The 12,801-nt window shown below is 49.1% G+C and overlaps 2 long non-coding RNA genes and 2 other non-coding genes across 7 annotated transcripts in view; 1 reads left to right on the top strand and 3 right to left on the bottom strand.

The window, feature by feature from the left end:
- Nucleotides 1–248: 248 nt before the first annotated feature.
- LOC147578324 (uncharacterized) lies at nucleotides 249–12,647 on the bottom strand. 2 transcript variants are annotated; one of them, XR_015255073.1, is made up of 5 exons: nucleotides 12,469–12,647; nucleotides 11,735–12,276; nucleotides 4,615–4,744; nucleotides 2,201–2,332; nucleotides 249–857 (listed from the first exon to the last, which is right to left on the bottom strand). It is a non-coding gene; the product is annotated as an uncharacterized LOC147578324 (long non-coding RNA). The 2 variants fall into 2 exon arrangements; XR_015255072.1 differs by lacking the exons at nucleotides 249–857; nucleotides 2,201–2,332 and adding an exon at nucleotides 3,039–4,506.
- On the bottom strand, nucleotides 3,983–4,055 carry TRNAV-CAC (transfer RNA valine (anticodon CAC)). Its single transcript has one exon. It is a non-coding gene; the product is annotated as a tRNA-Val (tRNA).
- On the bottom strand, nucleotides 11,233–11,306 carry TRNAN-GUU (transfer RNA asparagine (anticodon GUU)). The gene has a single exon. It is a non-coding gene; the product is annotated as a tRNA-Asn (tRNA).
- LOC147578321 (uncharacterized) overlaps nucleotides 12,380–12,801 on the top strand; it is a 49,046-nt gene continuing 48,624 nt past the window's right edge. For all 3 annotated transcript variants that reach the window (XR_015255075.1, XR_015255074.1, XR_015255077.1), the window contains exon 1: nucleotides 12,380–12,700. This is a non-coding gene — a long non-coding RNA (uncharacterized LOC147578321). The remainder of the gene's footprint in view (nucleotides 12,701–12,801) is intronic.

The following is a 12,801-nucleotide window of genomic DNA, read 5'->3' as shown; positions in this document are numbered from 1 at the left end:
AAACCCAGCTGTTGATCCTCTAGGATATCCGCTAGCGTAGACTTATGGTCACCAGTTCTTCCAAAAAGGTGTTCAGGACCCAGCGACAATTCAGGAAGCTGAACATTAAGGAATGTGTCCAAGTTGCTAAAGAAAATCTGCGTGATACAGGTGACCTGGGGAGACCCTGAGGCTCCGACCTGGCCCGTCCCAAACAGGTTGGCAAAGGTTCTTGGTCTTGTCATGAGATAGACGTGCAACACAGCATAGTAGGGACACAAGTAGTAAAGTTTATTACTCTTGGGATAGAGAGCAGGGAAGCAGGAGGGAGAGGGAGGTGGGGAGAGAGAAGTTCAGAGAAGTTGGGGTTTAGGTTTCTATCTTTTATTGACAGTTGTGAACGAGGGGGTAGAATGTTCATTACTTGGGGTGGGGATAGCTTGGAAGCAGGAGTTCTCATCTTTTTTTCTTTATTTTGCCAGGGGTTTCCAACCTACTTCATCAGCTATCTTGGGCCTGTCTGGTTGGATATAGCTTTTTGTGGCTTTGTTTTAGAGTGCTGCCAGGAAGGGCCTATGACTCTCCTGACCTCTGGTCTGGCTCTGATCTCCTCATTGTTTGCCTCCAGACATCCTCTTGGAACCTAACCAGCTGCCTGTAACAATACTTGTACTTTCTATTTTGATGTCTCTTGTGAGTCTCTGGAAAAGACCAAATATTGAATGATTCCTCTTTTAATCTCCTTTGTTTTAGAGACAAAGAGCAAATAGTGAAACTTCACTTCGAGATTTCCTTTATCATACCTTTGGCCATGAAGGGAAGCCAGTTCGGTGCAAAGCAGTCTGACTACATTATGGATAGACCTAAGACAATTACACCTGTTAAAAAGAAAAACACAGGCCCAAGATAGTGTCACTTGTCCCCAGGACAACCAACCAAGACTTAATTGCAGTTTCTGCCTCTCCAGGAGTAGAATTTGAAGCCAATAGGGGCACCTGAGTGGCTAAGCTGGTCATGATCTCATGGTTTGGGAGTTGGTCTGTGAGTCTGAGCCCTGCTGAGGGCTCAGAGCCTGGAGCCTGCTTTGGATTCTGTGTCTCCCTCTCTCTCTCTCTGCCCCCACCCCCCACCCCCCACTCATTCTCCCTTCCTCTCTCTCGAGTAAATAAACATTAAAAAAAACTTTAGAATTTTAGGCCAATAAATCTGGAACTTTCTGGTCAGCACCAATGAGTTAATCTGTCACCTGGGCCCTCTCCTTTCCCTAAAGGAAGATGAAGTAATCCACCTAATTAGAATCCTAGCTACTACCCCTAAGGAAAGATGACCCAGTCTGAAACATCCTTTCTTTTCTTTTGCTGAATACCGTGTTGTCCCATTCTCTTTCCTATAAAAACCTTGCAAAGCTCCCCTCTACTTGTTAGCTGGGATATTGCCCGATTCATGAATTACTTAAAGCCAATTAGACCTTCAAATTTTGTTTTTTAACACAACTCTACTCAATGTAATACTTTTTTGCCTTCTGCCTTTGTCTAAGAATCATATTTAGTTCTTTCGTGCTCAGCTTGGTACAGGTTTGTACTGCTCTTAATATTTAGCCCTTTTCTAATATCCTATTGTAACTGAAATTTACTTTTATAACAACCTGACAAGACTTGAAGCCATTATAATTAGCAGTGTGTAGTCTTGTGTTGGGGATTCCTGACCCAGTTGGTTTCATTTCTATATCATGTATTAAAAAATTTTTTTTTCTTATGTTTTTCACTAGACTGGTTTACACAGATACAATTTTCTGTTTTCCTATAGCATTTAAGAAAACTCCATTTTCCTGATATATTTCCCAATATATTTCTGGGTCCTGGGTACATAAGACCAGGCATTCTGTGCCTTAGTTCTGGAAAAAATTAACATGGGCGCTCTAAGCAAGGTTCTTTCATACTTGTCTTTCAGTTAGTTTCTGCTTCCCCACACCCTTTCCCTTGTCCACCTCTGGTGGCTTACACTCTCAGGGATTTACTGAAAGTCTTTTCATCACACTTTCTCTTTGCATATGTAAATAAGATTGTGTTGTTGAAAAACACATATAGTATCCTTGAGTGAGTGTTGGGTTCTTTAGTTCGGTAACATACAAAAATATATACTTTTAATTGGTATGCATATGGAAATATTGACTCTGGAAATCCTTGGCTTGAGATCCAGGTACAGATTTAGATATCTTTACCTTGGCTTTGTCAAGGAAATAAACTTCTGCGATTTTGCTATGGAGTCAAGGGAAATTGAGCTCTACCCTTAGGCAATACTTCAGATACACAATCTTTTTATCCAGTGTGAGCCTATGGAGAAGATTCAGGCGCTAGAAGGTAAACAAAGGGAATTTTAAGGCATTTCCTGATATAAAGTCCAACCTGAATTGGGTATTGCTGTGTTTCCGGGGGTGGGGGGAACGTGGTAACACCCTGGCCTCCTCTTCAACCTGCTTATGAGAAGACAAATGAGTACTGGCTCATAGATAGTGGTGAGTAGTAATTGTACTTTTTCTCATGGTTCCTGAGAATCACAGGTACAGCTAGTCCTTCCCAATTTCCCAATCCCTTGCCTTTTTTCCTTCTGTTAGGAGGATTAACATTGAAGAAAAGGAAGCTGTTTCCACCTTGTTTCGAACCGCGGAATTTTAGCGTGTGAGGCGAACTTGATAACCACTTCACTATGGAAACCAGTCAGCCTGGCTTCCTGCTCTAACCCTGAAAACCGTCGGTCCTGCCACTGCTGTTAAGCCCGAGTCTGTTTGGTTGAAAGGCGGGACGAAGTCAAGTCCCAGGTTCTCTTTAAAGGAAAACGCTTGAAGTGAGACCTTGGGTTTCTGAGGTGAATGGAAGGGAGCCGCTGGCCTGGCTTCTCATCCCAGCTCTCCTCTCCCAGCCTGGCCATTACAAGGACCCGGATTCCTGACCTCCCGTATTTTAGGGGCTCAGTGCACAGCCACTTCTGCAAGCGTCCCTGGGTGCACACCAGACTCTGGGGGATGAAAAGGCAAATCCTAAGTATGGAGACAGCCACAAAGTCTCCTGGATTGGAATCGAACCTGAGCAGTAGCGGTGAAAAATCCAAATCCCATCCCACCGATCCGATCCCGGGGAATCCACCCACACAGGATCCCTGCTTCGGCCCCTGCAGATGAAAACCCTGAAAGTCAAGGTGACATTTCCCAGGCGGACAGAGCACAAGCGGAGGCGATTCCCAGCGGCGCAGGGCTGAATGCAGCCGCACAAGGCTCCCAGCCCTTGCCCTGCTGCTCACCACCTCTTCCAGCCTCAGCGACCCCTTGGGCCCTGACCACAAGGTGACTGGCCTGTGCCACACTCTAGTCCAGCTGGAGCCGTGTGTGTTGCAGAGCCAAGGCCGTGCTCTCTTTCTGAGCCTCGTTTGCTGATGGGTAAGGTGCGGACTCGGCTCTCAGCGGGGGGGAGGGGCGGAGTCCCTCTACTTGGCGACTTCCGAAGTAGCTCCAGAGCTGTCCTGACGACGGCACGGGGACGGGCTCCTTTGGTGTCCCCATGGGCTCATTAGGTGGAGCCTGAAACGCCTCACCTACGCGTCTTTGGCTCGGGTCCCAGGTGCAGCTGGTTTGTGTTCTTTGCGTTCTGTCAGGCAAATAAATACACCTGTTGCGCAAATGTGCCGCCCAGGGAAGAACGTGCTGCTTTTCAGAGCCACGGTCGCTGTGAGCCCGTCGGGCAGACGGAGGCGCCAGATGAGCAGGTCAGCGGATGCGTGGAAGTAGAGGTAACCTGAAGTGGGCCTCGTCCTGCGTGCCCTTGTTGGAGTGACTAAGTGGGTGTGGCCCGCTCTCCAAGGTGACTGGGAGCAGACACACAGCGGCCAGGCCTGGTGGTCGAGTGCTGAGAAGGCTTTCAGGTGGCGGTGGGACTCCGGCCCTCGTTCTTTTTGCGTTTTAAAGGACAATAGATGGGGGGGGGGGGGGGGGGTAGTGGTAAAAGGAAGCTGTTTCCGCCCGGTTTCGAACCGGGGACCTTTCGCGTGTGAGGCGAACGTGATAACCACTACACTACGGAAACGAGGCAGGCGGCCTGGTCTCCGGCTCTAACCCCCAAAAGCGGCATTTCGGCCACACTATCGGGCCGCCGACTTCGCTTGAACCGCCCAAGGCCCTGGAAACAGCCACGACCCTGCGGGCGAGGAGCCCGCGCCCCCGAAGCGGCCCCGGCAAAGGACCCCGCAACGCCCCGCCACCCGCCCCCAAGGACGGGACCCTAGCGCCCTCAGCAGCCTGGCCTCGGGAATCGCACCGAACGCAGGGTGTCCGCCTCTAGGACGAGGGGCCCCGGGGCAGACGTCGGGTGCGCGCTCTTCCTCCGCCAGCCCGTTGGCTCTGCGCCGCCCCGCGGCCCTCCCGGCAGAGCGGAGTCTCTTCGGTGTCCTCTGGGCGAAGGGGGTCCCTCGGGCTCCTGCCTGCGCTGCTTTAAAGCCACTGACAGGAGGTCCGCGGCCAACACGCTCCAGTGAAATCTAGGTCACGGACCAGAGGGATGAAAAGGAAGAGCCAGAAACCGAGTTGAGTGGCACCGAGCGGAAGAGTGGCAGAGCCACGACTGGGGAGGGAAGGTCTCTTCCTACCTGGCGTTTTGAGTGATTCTTGGGTGGGCTGCCTTGGAGTCTCCCGAATAGGCTGGTGGTGAGACTCGGTGTGACCACAGCCACCTTCAGGGGGGCCTTCAGCATTGGGAACAAAGTGAAGACGAAAAGCCTAGAAAAATAGGTATTTTTAAAGCTGTTTCCTCTCTCCCTCCCGCATTGGAGTGTGTACGGTATTACTGCGTGATCTTGATTGCACTGTAATTTAGCACGACTTTCCTAATATTTGGCAGTTTCTCATACAGTGAAAAACCTGACCTGCCCCGTTACCTAGGAATATTGCTATTCACTCCCCCAGAAAAATGAATGCCAACATCCAAAGAGGCTTCTACAACAACGTTCGTGCGACATCATTCATACTAGGCAAAACCGGATACAACCCAAATGCCCCTCAACAGAGGTGATACACAAACCCTTGTATATGTTTAGAATGGATTAAGTACTCTGTAGTAAAAACATCCAAACTAGGGTTTAGGCGGTAACACGGATAAGCCCCTCGCATAGTTATATGTACCTGTCTGATACTCCTGGGTGATTCCATTTCCAGGAAGTATTAGCAGAGAAGAGTGGTTCCCTCTTTGAAATAATTTGCCGGGAAACTTCCCGGGCTGATGGATATGTTGCATATATTGTTAGTACAAGCATTTACACGTTTATCACATTATTGCACTGTATACTTGGAATATCTTAACTCCACTTACCCTCCTCATTTTTGAGTTATTGGCATTAATTTTATTTCAAAATACATTTTATCTATTTTATTTATTTTTGACAGAGACAGTGACAGTGCGTGAGCAGGGAAGGGGCAGAGAGAGACGGAAACACAGAATCCGAGGCAGGCTCCAGGCTCTGAGGTGTCAGCACAGAGCCCAACGCGGGGCTCAAACTCGTGAACTATGACATCATGACCAGAGCCAAAGTGGGACGCTTGACCAACTGAGCCACCCAGGCGCCCCTCAACATACATTTTAAAAACATAGGCATTATTACCATTGCTCAGAGAGTCATATTTATTTGACTTAGCCACGTATTTTACCTATTCATTGCCCTTCCTTCCTTCCTTCCTTCCCTTTCCTTCCTTCCTTCCTTCCTTCCTTCCTTCCTTCCTTCCTTCCTTCCTTTTGCACAGTTCCCCTGTGACCTGTGCAGTTACTTCTGCCTGAAGAGTTACCTTTTGCACTTTGCATTTCTTTTTCGTTAGCTTATGTGGAAAGGTCTTCACTTCACTCACCCTTGAAAGATACTGGGTCGGGGACAGCACGTGGTGGCTGGAAATCATACTGCTCTGGCCCTTCATTGAGGTCTTGTTTTTCATGTTTTTGCTGAGATTTCAGCTCCCAATCTTTGGACGATGTCATAGGAGTGTCCCCTCCTCCCCACACCCCAATCTGGGTGCTGCTGTGATTGTTTTCAGCTGCCCTTGGTTGTTCAGCAGTTTAGGGGTGTGACCTTCTTGTCCTTACCTGGCTTGCAGTGCACCGAACTTCTTGCACATGTGGTTGGAGAGACCATCATGATTTTTCTTTGATTCTCCATGATATAGTTTCTGCCCCACTTTCTGGTCCTCCAACCCCTGAGACTTTAATTACACACGTGTTAGGACTTCATGACATGGCTCATTATCTTTGTTACGCTCTTAATATTTCTTCCTTTTGGCTCTGTATGCTTCAGTCTGGAGAGTTTCTTTCTACTTACAAATTTCGAGGTTAATACTCTCTCTACCATTGAGTCCAAGCTGCAGTTAAACTGACCTGCTGACTTTTTTTAAAATGCCAACTATTACATATATTTAATTTTCATGTGATTTTAAAACTAGATTCTATTTCTCTGATGAAATATTTTATCTTGTCATCTATTTTCTGAACAGCTGAATCATACCACTTTACCTTTTTTTTTTTCTAACTTTTAAGTAATATATTTTTTCAAGTTTCAATTTATTTACTTTGAGAGAGACAGAGCGAGACAGAACAAGCTCGGGGCAGAGGAAGAGGAAGAGAGAGAGAATCCCAAGCAGGTTCTGCCCCATAGATCTCACCAACCTTAAGATCATGACCTGAGCCTGAGCCAAAATCAAGGCAGATGCTTAACCGATCGAGCTACGCAAGTGCCCCTGATTTTTAAGTAATTTAAAGAAATTTTATTCAAGTGACCTGTACACCCAACGTGGGGCTCAAACTCACAACCCAGAGAGATCAAGAGTCACGTGCTCTACCCACTGAGCCAGCCAGGCTCCCCTGAAACCTACCGCTTTGAGTTCTTATCTGAGAACTCAAGATCTCAAGAGGCAATTTCTACGGTTTGCCTTCTTTCTCTTGCTTCTCTTCCTTTACAATCCTAGAATACTGTGATTGAATGATGAACCCGTGGTGTGAAGGACAGCCAGGCTGGAGATGTTGTTTCTCTGAAGATCTTTCACCTTCTCCCCCAGCAGGCAGCAGAGGGGCGCATCACCTCTAATCCTTGACGAAGCTGATTTGCAGCTGGTTCGCCCTCAGGGAAAGCCTCAATCTACAGCTAGTTTGCTCACACTGCTGTGCTGCAGACGTCCGGGGCTCCCACCTGCGACCTTGGTATGTTTCCTTGGGCCCCTCCTCTTCCATGAATCCTGAGCTTCAGTTTTTATCCCCTAAGCACCTCGGTAGTGCTGCAAATTCCACTCTCTTTCAGCCACACTCTGCTGGCCTTCCAAGCCCCTTCGATGCACATAGCTTAATTTGCAAATGTATTGTGGGGAACTTCTGTACCAAGCACCCAGCTCACTTAACCCATTCCAGGATCTTGGCTGCTCAAGTCTGAATCCTTGGACAGTTCCATATGACCTTCCTCTCCCCCCCCCCCACCCCCCGGCCCCCCAACTTCTCTGTCCAGACCTATGAGATCACTTAACATGTTGTTTTCTCTGACTCTTAGTAGCTTCCCTCTCTCCAGTTTCTCAGTCTCCTGTTCCTGCCAAGAACTGGCAAATGCCCTGAGGGGATAACGCAGAAAATTAGTCTCATTCCATTGAGTTTCTCTTCTCTCTCATCTCTCCCCTTGAGCTGAAGGACTGGTGGGTCCTATCTGCATTGATAGTTCTCCAAATCTTCAAGCAGAATTCCTTCCATTCAAACTTCATTCATTTCTTTTCAGGGCGAATGCTGTTCTGCTACAAATACTCCATCATCACTGAAAGGTGAAATCTACAATTTCCAGATAAATCACATTTTCTTCCTCCTTTTGTTCTTAAAATAAGGTGGGGGGGGGTGTCACTGGTGCATAGCTGAAGTTTTCTTTTAATACCCCCCCGGGGAAGTCTGACTGGATATCAAAAGCTCTTGCTAGAAGCACGGGCAAAAGATTGTCTACCTGGAGCTGAACACTCATCACGCCTGTCCAAGGTCCGAGAATTTGATCAAGTTGGATCCAGTTCCCTGCTGCACTGTCCTGTCAGTTAACTCACCATGGAAATTATCAAGCGACCAGTTTTCCAGGTGCTGGTCACTGATACAGAGGCGGAGAGCCCATGGGAACCATTTAACACTCCTCATTTATTCTGGGGAATGCTGAAAGTCAGCAGTGGTGCAGTTAGAAGTGAAAACGGAAGTCTTAGTTACAATGATACTGGCAGTTTTCTCCGAGCGAGCGTCACCGTGTGAGCAGCACGCAGTTCCTCGGTGCTGTACCGAGCATAACCTATCTAGTCCCCATAACAACCCCGAGACGGTGTAGGTTATCAGCACCCCTGCTTGCAGGTGAGGACACTCAGGCACCGAAAGGCTGGTCTGACTTTCCAAGGGGCCCAGCCCTGTGACGGGGAGGGCCAGCACTCAGGGCCAGGCAGTTTGCCTCCAGAGCCCTCGTGTTTGGCCAGCCTGCCAGCGCGCACTGAGAAGCCTTCACCAAGATTTGCCGTCCCCTCCTGGCTCAGCCTCCCTGATGTTGAAAAGAAAGAGAAGGTTAAAAGTAAGGCCTACTTAACACTGGCAACTAATGGACGGAATGAAGAAGAGAAAGAACAAAACGATTTAGTCCTCCCCAGAAACAGACTCCATGGCTCCCGGGATGATGCAATCACATCTCCCAACCGAAGTATTTACTGAATCTTGATTCTTTTTTTTAATGGTCTGAACAAGGAAGTTCCCTAGAGAGGCTCCCCAAAACAAACAAAAACAAAAACAAAAGAAAACAAATCCCTGTCAAGTGTGCCTTTTATGTTCAAAGTGTGGAGCAGACAGCTGAGCCCTCCCACCTACTTAATGCCTCAGGGCAAGAGGGAGTGTACCTGCAGTGACAAGGGGGACAGAGGAGATCACGTAAAAATGAGACAAAAATCATGCTTCTCAAAGCTCATTAAGGAACACAGCACTTTCATAGTTGGCCACAGCCATGTACCTTTATCACCGATTACCGAAGAGTTTCCATACTTTGATTTACAGCTTCTACTTAGTAAATTTCTTTTTAGACTCAATTGTATATCAGCGTCGTAACGGAAACACCACTAGGAATAGCCACAGGCAGGGTGTAACTAGAACACAAAAGGAGATAGTAGTGTTGTGACAGTCAATGAGGGAGGTAATGAGCGGAGCCCAGGAGCCTCCCTCCACAAGCCTTCCCTTGAGGCATGGGCACAGGCAGCCTTCAGAGGAGCCCAGAGCCACGCTGGGGCTGGGTGATCAGTGCATGAAAACCCTGGCCAACCAGGACGTGGAATGGTTCTTCGTTACCAGCCAAGGGAAAACCCGACAGTCCTCCTCTCGATGATCACAGCTCAGGGGAAGCGGAGACATCAGTACACACACAGGAGCTGCTGGTGCTAGGGACGGACGAGGTGGACTAAAATGAATCTAATGCTGAGCGAGATTTCAGGGCCTTGAAAGAAAAAAGTCTTATGTGTAAGGCGTTCAGGAAGATTGCGGTGTGGGCAAGGTAATGAAGAACGGCACATGGATAGGTTGGGAAATAAACTGGGACTGTGATTTGGTACTGCTCCCGTGGAAGGCAAGTTTGCAGGACTTCCCCAAATTAGCAGCATATGAACACTATACTACAGTCATTGCACTTCCAGTTCTGTACGCTGTAGAAGTACCTGCACAAGTGGCCAAAAATATGTGTACAGGAATTCGTAATCATAAAACCATAAAACCAACTCAATTTCAAAAGCAATATGGAAGAGGTTAAATACGTATCACACATACTGTGGAAGAAATGCCTCTGTCAAACAAATGCAGAGGACAATGATGATGAGGATCCACTGATCACAACATTATTGATAGAGCAATGCCCAAATCCAGGCACTCCCTGGGGACGGGACACCATGGTTGGCCTCCTACTCCCCATGAAAAAGAACTGAGGCACATCAACACCAAAGGCTGGCGAAGATGGGGGAACAACAGGAGCTCTCACTTACTGCTTGGTGAGAACGCAAAATGGTACAGCCACCGTGGAAGGCAGTCTGGCAATTTCTCACAAAACCAAAAATGTTCTTAATATAGCAGCCAGCGTCCGGGCTCCCTGTTAGCCAGACAAGTTGAAAAGTTATGCCCACACAGAAACCCGCACACGGATGCCAAGGCAGCTGTACTCACAATTGCCAAAACTTAGAAGCAACCAAGATGTCCCTTACAGGTGGAGGGATAAAGGAACTGTGACACACACACACACACACACACACACACACACACACACACACACACACACACTATGAAGTAGTATTTCAGCACTAAAAGGAAATGAGCTGCCAATCCAACCAAAGGACATCGAGGAATCTTAAGTGCGTATTAGTAAGTGAAACAAGCCGATCTGAAAAGGCTACATACTGTGTGATTCCAACTACACGACCTTCTGGAAAAGGCAAAACTATGGAAACGGGAAAAGGATTCGTGGTTGCCAGAAAGGGGGCGCAGAGGATGTTTGGGCTAGTGAAACTACTTTGTGTGATACTTATAACGGTGGACACATTTCTGGATACGTTTGTCCAAACCCACCCTGCAAGAGTGAACCCTAATGTAAACTATGGACTTTGGATAGATTCCTGAGTTGTCACAAAGGCACAAAGGCACTGCAGTGGGGGGGGGGGGGGGTGTTGACAACCAGGCAGGCTATTTGTGTGGGGGGGGGGGAGGGCAGGAAGGGTGTGGGCAATCTCTGTCCCTTCCCCTCAGCTTTGCTGTGAACCGAAAATGCTCTAAAAAATGAACAATTAGCATTTTTTTTTCAAAAAAAAATGTCAGCCCCCGGACCAATTTTCCCAAGGCAAGCAGTTTGAACAATGAAGGCAATCATGTTTAGAAATTAAAAAAAAAAAAAAAAAAAGATGGGAGTCACAAAAAGTTTCACTTACTCATCCAATCTTTCAGGGCGGACTACAGAGTTTTACCACACTGGGTAGAACCCGGGTTCTTCTATCTGTTTGAGAAGTTGGCGTTGTAGAGGTATAAAGCTGATAGGCCAGCAGATACCGTCAGAGAATGAGGTTGGGACGTGGGGGGTGGCTCTGAACGGTTAGGTGCTGTGAGGTGGCTAGGGCCCAGAATCCAGTAATGTGTACTTTATGTGAGGAAATGTGCAGGTGCTAACTAAACAGCAGGAAACACGCGGAACTGAGCCAAAAGTGAAGCAGCCCGTCCCTGGGTGGGCTCGAACCACCAACCTTTCGGTTAACAGCCGAACGCGCTAACCGATTGCGCCACAGAGACACAGCGCTCCACCCTTCCCCTGCCTCCTTAGGTAGGAAGTACCTGCTAACCTCGGGGACGTGCCGCACTCTAGACAAGGAAACAAGTTCCAATGCCTCGGAAAACCGGAGAGGAGTTGACAAAGCGTGTTCATCGCGTGAAAACCGTGAGTGAGAGATTCCGAAGACAAAAGGGCAGCCCAGCGGCCCCACTCTGCCTTGCTCCCCACCCGCCTGAAATGCTAGCTAGCGTCCCCGGGGCCGAGGCGAGAGGGGCCCGAGGGAAGCTACACGTCCCGGTGGGCTCGCCTGGTGACGCTTCCCTCTTCTCTGCCTTCATCAGACCACCCTTCATCGGCACTCGTCCCCTAACCCAGGACGAATGTGAGGCCTGGAGGAAGTAAGGAAGGGCATAATTGGTCAGAAGGAGAGCCCACCATTCGGAGATACCTTCGAGGCTGGTGGGGTGCTTCCACTTCCTTCGGGTTCCTCTGCCCGGCAGGGAGGTTCCACGACGGCAGGGGTCGGGTCGATGGTCGTTCTAATGTCCCCACGCCGAGAACAGGGTCAGACATTCACCAGGACGCTCTCCTGGGACTTGTAAATTACTTGGTCGTCTTTAGCTTTTAGGCCCTTGAGGAACTGAAGAACCCCGAGAATGGAAATAGTGAAAAGCTTTTCAAAGCGGAAATTTGTTTTTCAAACTTACCCATCCAGTTAATTGAGCAGCATCCGCAGCGGCAGCAACGGGAAAGACGAACCGCGCGCCACCCGCCGGCTCGAGCTTCCGGCGCTCAGCTCGGCTCCGCTGCGTACGTGCTCAGTGCGGTGGGTGGGGGGTCGGCGTGGGCCTGGGGCCCACAGCAGGTGGAGGGAAAAGGGAGCCGCAAAGAGGGGGCAGGGAAGCTGCGGAGGCGCGTACTGGGTCAACAAGACCTCCTCGGCGGCCTGGCAGCCGTAAGGGGCCAGACCCCGGAGAGATGAGAATGGGTCTTGTATCGTAGTTGAAGGAGAAGGAAGGAAAAAGAACGGGAAAGAACGAAAAGGGTGTTAGACTTGTAGCTCGGGGCGGGGGGGGGGGGGGGGGGGGGCAAGGCAGCAAGATATCATGAAGGCCTTTAGGACCGCTTAAAGCAAGACATTTGCAAGCCGGCTCATAGGCTCTTTAGTGCTCTGCGTTCTACCTGTAGCAGCCTCGGTTCCAATCCCGCTCAAAGCAGGGTCTCCTGAGGTGGTGGCGAGTGCTAGATTTAAACCTGCGCGAGCTGCCCCATTTGCCTGCGGCACGAGAGCACGGTTTCCCGCCATTCCAGAGCTCTGCGCTGAGAAAAAGGGAACCTCCGCCGTGCATGCTGAAGTCTCGGTCTTCAGACTTGACTTGACTGAGATGCTTGACTGCCCTACGTCTGGAAGGAGGTGAGGGAGGTGCCGCCTTGTATTTGGTGTCTCTGCAAAAATGAAACGATGAGGCTTTTCTGGTTGAGAAGTTTCAAGCGCCACTGGGGCCTTTTTAGACG

The sequence above is a fragment of the Puma concolor genome, chromosome C1 (genome assembly GCF_028749965.1).
Source record: "Puma concolor isolate L17-30 chromosome C1, mPumCon1.1.hap2, whole genome shotgun sequence".
Lineage (NCBI taxonomy): Eukaryota > Metazoa > Chordata > Mammalia > Carnivora > Felidae > Puma > Puma concolor.
Note: the sequence above shows the minus strand (reverse complement) of the source record. Positions and strands in the feature narration are given on the sequence as shown.